The sequence below is a fragment of the Amyelois transitella genome, chromosome 5 (assembly GCF_032362555.1).
Source record: "Amyelois transitella isolate CPQ chromosome 5, ilAmyTran1.1, whole genome shotgun sequence".
Lineage (NCBI taxonomy): Eukaryota > Metazoa > Arthropoda > Insecta > Lepidoptera > Pyralidae > Amyelois > Amyelois transitella.
In genome coordinates, this window is record NC_083508.1 from 4,378,638 (window position 1) to 4,385,183 (window position 6,546).

Consider the following 6,546-nt stretch of genomic DNA (forward strand, 5'->3'; position numbering starts at 1 on the left):
TGCACCGAGTATAGGGAGTGGTCCTATTCTAAAATGCCGGAAACCACACAGCATTACGTGAAATATTAGGGTAATAACTAGAAAACTAAAATCTGGACCACAGTTTTTACATGTATAAAGGGACGGCCGCTAACATTTACTTTTAGTTGTCCTCGCCCAAACATATACGTTTTTATTACGCCCGTATATTGCATAGTTTTCTCACACCCTTTCCAGGGTTGTGTCACGAAAATTTCATTTGCAGAGATAGGGTTATGAATGAAAATGTACGCAATATTGTGTCATTACATACATACATATAATCACGTCTATATACCTTGCGGGGTAGACAGAGCCAACAGTCCTGTAAAGACTGATAGGCCACGTTCAGCTATTTGGCTTTTAGATAGAATTGAGATTCAAATAGTGACAGGTTGCTAGCCCATCGCCTAAAAACGCCCAAGTTTGTAAGCCTATCCCTTAGTCGCCTTTTACGACATCCGTGGGAAAGAGATGGAGTGATGTATTAGTGCCGGGAACCACACGGCACTTTGTGTCATTATTTGTCACTTAATTTAGAAATATCTTTGCTTTGCACATGAAATGAAAATCGTTATTATGGACAAAATTTTCATGAAATCCCTTTAAATAATTGCACCGTTTGGTTCCCGGCATCAATATAAAAAAGAATAGGACCACTCCATCTCTTTCCAATGGATGTCGTAAAATGCGATTAAGGGATAGGCTTATAAACTTGATATTCTTCATATAGGCTGGGCTAGGATGGGCTAGCAACCTGCCACTGTTTGAATCTCAATTCTATCATTACGCCTAACAGCTGAACGTGGCCTGATAGTGTTTCAAGATTGCTGGCTCTGTGTACCACGCAGGGAATAAAGACGTGATTATATGAATATGATATATTTAAACGGCTTATACAAAAATTTAAAAGAGGCTTTATTGATGTTTTTTTTTTAAATTATCATAACCAAACAATCAATTTAATTAGTTAAACTTAAACTAGTGGAATTTACTAGGTCAGAAAGAGGATTTATTCAATCAAACATATTTTAAGTTAAAAAAAAACTTAAAGATAATTTTTCTTGTTATATGTTAAATATCTTAAAATTTAACCTTTAATATAGTGGATATTGTATGAAACGGCTACTCTGTCAAGAGTGTATCGATAAACAAAAAGAGGATTGAATGAAATTCGAAATATCGTGTATGTTTAAATGCACCTATCTATCGCAAGCACGCCGCCGCCCGCTGCATATTTCCCTACGTGTTGACGGGAATACATTAGTTTTCCAGCAGCCTCTAGAGATCGATTGCTGAAAGCAAATGTAAAGCAGTCTGACAAGAAAAGTACTTTTTTGATTCTATGTTTATTGTAACTATTTGTACTTTATATTTCGGTAGCTTTATAATGTCAATAGCGAGCAATACATGTGAACGGATAAGTTATAAACTAATTTCCACCCGCAAATTCGTTCGCATTTAAATTAGTTTCATCAGAATCCTTTTGTGTAAAAAAGTAACTAATATACACAGGTACATACAAACTTTTGCATTAATATTGAAAGTAAAAAGTAAAACGATACTAAAATTTGCGTGCCAATGTAAAAGTACTCGTATGCTTGCTAATTTTGTGAATATTGTATACGTCTTTGTTCATCAATATTTCAATTTTTACATGCTATACGCGAACTGAACAAAACTAAAAATAAAAGCCTGAGGAGTGGGAGAACCTCCAGAAAAACAACATGATTGCTACGTTTGACGCGCAATCCACGCGTTTCCTAGGTCACATAATCAGGTCAGGAGGGGAAAAGGATTTTGCGTACAGTTTGCGCTCAACATACAATGGTAGTTCCTACCTCTAAAATACTAGGTCTAGAGTTCGATCTCGGTAAGGTTACGATGAACAAACCTTGCAAGGTCCAAGTTTCGATCCCCAAGGAAAAACGAACTCTGTTTTGCCTGGGTTTTGGTCTTTAATGCTATCTATAAACGCATTTATTATATAAAACATAGTATCTTTAAGTTCGTATAACTCAAGTCTCGAACTTTGGGACTAGGTCAATCTGTGTGATTTATCCGTATATATTTTACTTATCAATTTAGTTCAAACATAACGACTCTCTACGAGTTCTACTCTGACGGCATAAGGTAGGAGGTTCGTTGTGATTTCGACCGTTGTGAAGCCAGGGAGTTCCAACTGCGAGGGGAAATGGGCTATATTTCCATTTGCCCCTGTAATTTACTGCCCAATAACGGAAACCCCCGAAATTTGTCAAAATTCGTTCAGGTTGGAACGATTAATGTAATTCTGCTGGTTAATTGCCTCTTTTGGAATAAAAAGATTTGTTTATGTAATAAAAAATTATAGTGATTATAGAAGGTTTAGTGCACAGACGGCTAGTCTGTGTTTTTTAAGTAAAAGGGGCAATTTAATGACTTATCATGTCTCATGTACGAACTGAGGATTAGTGAGAGTTTAACACAATCAGACGAGTAAGTAAACGCGAATTTGTATGTATGTATTTTCTCAGCACCAACTAGTGGCACTCATGCAATTCCATACAAATTCGCGCATTTAAAGCAAGCCCGGAGGAAGGGAGGTGTGAGAAATCAGCTCAACAAGTGAAAACCTATCTCTTTGTAAAAGTATCGAGCGGAGCCCTGCGCCGCCCACGCGTGAACCTTTGGAACGTCGTATCTGTTTGGGCAATTTAACCAGGAAATTTCTAAGAGACGATAAGAATTGGGAAATGTGAAAGCATCGCCCTAGAATCCGAATTGTCTGTTAACGACTTATGACCTTCACCCATACAAAAGGTTATGTTTTGATTCAAATTCTATTATATATTAAATTAAGGATGTTTAAGATTAGTTACTTTATGGAATAGGTACTCAATTGTGAGATTATTTTCTTTTAGTGTTAATTTCATTATAATCTTGGTTATGACATTAAATTTGAGTTCACAGGTTATTACATAGAGTGTCTGAAGAGGCCTATATTCTGAATAAAATATTGATTTTGATTCAATCCTCAAAAAATGGAGCATATCAGGTTTTGCTTCTCTGGAAATTTTACAGCTTGTTTGGCTATCGCTAAATTATAGTATTGTGGTGCAATCTATACTTAGTACTTTTGAGGGTACCAACACATACATACATTTACGTCTATATCCCTTGAGGGGCAGACAGAGCCAAGAGTTTTGAAGACTGAAATGCCACGTTCATCTCTATGGTTTCATGATGGAATTCGTGATTCAAATAGTGACATATAATAGCCCATCACCTACTAGAGGAAGCAGCATTTCGTTTAGAAATGATAACTGAGTAAATGATGACACTTTAATGATTTAATATTTAAAGAATATCATATAATGTAACGTAGTCTGTCCAAAAACATACGAAATTCAATTCAACGTTAAATTCATTTAGGTATACTCACCTAGGATTCTCAATTTATAAACCTCTATTACTAAAACGTAAAAGAGGTTTATAAATTCAGATAGAGCCAATAGTCTCAATAAGCCATGAAGGCCGCGTTTAGCTGAATTCATAGTTCTATTGCGATATCCATGTCTTTTCGTTGAAGACCCTCTTTTTATATGAGGGGTTTTCAGCTGACGTCAGAGTCGCTCTCTCAACAGGTTGTCGGCCTGAAAGCTAATCCACGTAATGTTTTCTGGAATCGCTCACTCCGTGGAAATATACTAATAGTATTCGATACGTTGGTAATAATCATGTTGACGTCCTAACTTTTCTTTATGGAATATTTCGCCTCACACTCCATATAAAATACTAAGATATCTGTTTATATAAATAGGAAATTGAAACCTTTTGGAATTTAGAAAAATTTTGGAAGGAAGAAAGAAAGAAATTTAATTTATTATGACATCACAAAATTTAGATACCTACATAAAGAGAGAACATACATACATATGATCACATCCATTTCCCTTACGGGGTAGACAGAGCCAGCAGTTTTGAAAGATTGATAGGCCACGTTCAGCTGATATTCGGATTAATGATATAATTGAGATTCAAAAAGTGACAGGTTGCTAGTCCATCGCCTAAAAGACAAATAAGTTTATAAGCCTTTCCCTTAGTCGCCTTTGACGAAATCCGTTGATAAGGGATATTCTATTTTAAATTGGTGCCGGGAACCTAGGTAAAGGTAATAAAGAAAAATAGGCACTTAAATAGTATATAAGTGTTATAATTTGATATTTGGCATTAAAATTTTGGTTTGTAAATTTGATATTTGGCATAAGTAATGTTCTATTTGTGGTCTAATGAGATGATTTAGGTATGTCACAAGACAATTTATATTTTTAAAGTTAAAGGAGTTTTAAGTTACAATGAACAGTATTTACTAAAAATCATGAAATACGATAATCTGACCAAACCTGAAAAAATATTGAACAACAAACTCAGCGGTTCAAAGCGTTAAATAAACTTTATAATTGAGAACGCTGTACAGTCAGGAAATGATAAAGTGAAGGCGAGAAAAGAAAGGATATAAACTAATGCTCTCTTAAGACTTGAAGTAAATAAATCATTTCAAATGTCACCCGGGCAGATTTTTACGGTAAGATTTTCATTTTTAAGGCATTTATGTTTAAGCGCCTCAGGATAAATCTTGGAACTCCACGAGTAACGTTTTTTTTTAATTTAAGCTAAACAACGTTGGTAATTAACAAAGTTTTGTTTCATTTTTATGTTTTAATATCATAATTCCTTTTTGTAAATATGTTTGGTTTTAATCACTTAACGGTTATTTCTTTTATTTGAGATTAAATAAAAAAACGTGCGGTTCTCGGCACGAAAATAAAAAAAATAGGACCACTTCATCTTTTTCTCATGGATGTTGTAAAAGCCGACTAAGGCTTATAAACTTGAAATTCTTCTTTTATGCGATGGGCTAGCAACCTGTCACTACTTGACTAGGCCAAACAGCTGAACGTGGTATATCGGTCTCTTCAAGACTGTTGGCTCTGCCTACCCCGCAAGGGAAAAAGACGTGATTATATGTATGTATGCATGTAAAAAAGTCTGTCAAACATTCATTTATTAACACGGAAGACTTTTATATATTAATATGGAGTAGGTACGTCTTATCCTATTGTATTCTTTTAGAAATCATAATTCTAAGCCTTATCTTATGGTACGTTTTTATCTACTATTTATTTCAAGGTAGTAGAGAAAAATTAAAAGCGCAATAAATCTCTTTTGAAATTCTTTTCCAACTAGTGTTGGTTTCCGGAGTGCAATAGCTTTAAAACGGTGTTTACTTACAATTGTAGCACACGAGCAGGCTGTTTGGGAGGGGATCACAGAAAATAATAAAAGAGGACTGTGGAATATGCTTGTTCATTTTCTCAAATAATGAAAATTGAATTAGAAATTTTAAAAAGTGCCGTAAGTTGGTACGTAATTTATATCACTACTAATGTTTTGAAAAATGCGACAATTGCTTTGTTTGTTTGTTTGACCTAGTTTTTTCCCTTGAAACATTTTTTTTAAATACCCATCTTACTCCTTACATATATCTATTTAGTTATTTATCGCTTAGTGGTGGACAGAGCCTTCAGTCTCAAAAAGACTGAAAGACCACTCTAAGCTAAATGTCTTATTGATAAAACTGAAGCTGAACTGAAATTCAAATAGTGACAGCCTATCGCCTTACGTACTTTGTGTATTTTCTGAATTTTTTATAAAGCATGTTAAAGCTACCTATATAATCCCGGGAAAAGTACTATTCACGAGGAATTTGATATGTACGTGAATAAGTCAGTAAAATAACATATTCAATATCTAATACTACAAATAAAGAAACATGATCTAATAAAGAGTTATTATGTTGATTGATCATGGAAAAAATAAACAAGGATCTGTTATTTGTTCGCCGCCAGCGCTGATATTAATTTGATAAAAATAATGACGGTATGTCGTAGTTATCTCATGTGGCACAGATGTCTGGAACTTTGTACGAAAATCCTACTTACAGAATATATAATAATAGTACGATTATGCTTTTAATAATGCTTTCTCATTTTGTGTCTAGAAATGTGGGAGAAATGTTTCGAGGCTTAAAGGATTTTCGTATGATGGGCGCTACCTACATCCCTTTTGACAGCTCATCGCTCATGCACTATTTTAAAACCCAACAATTGAATGATTGCCATTGTGCAGCCGTGACGGCGCACAATGGCAATCATCGTTGAAATAAGGTATGTTTTATCATTTCCATTTGCGATATTTCAAACCTTTATCTGAGTTGCACAATGTATGGTAGATAATACTGTATCGATCATGGAGCTCCTGTAGAAACAAAAAGGAAATATTTGCGCAAGCGCGTATGAGAATGCCATATCCATTTGCGATATATGTATATTTAAAATCACGTTCATTTCACTCACTCTTGACCAGACCTTTTACTAGAACTCCTCACAAAGTATCAATGTATTCACTAATTGCATGGCAATCGGTATTTTTTATAACAGTGACTTAAAAGTCCGGAAAGAACTAAAATAATTTTTTGTCGCGCTC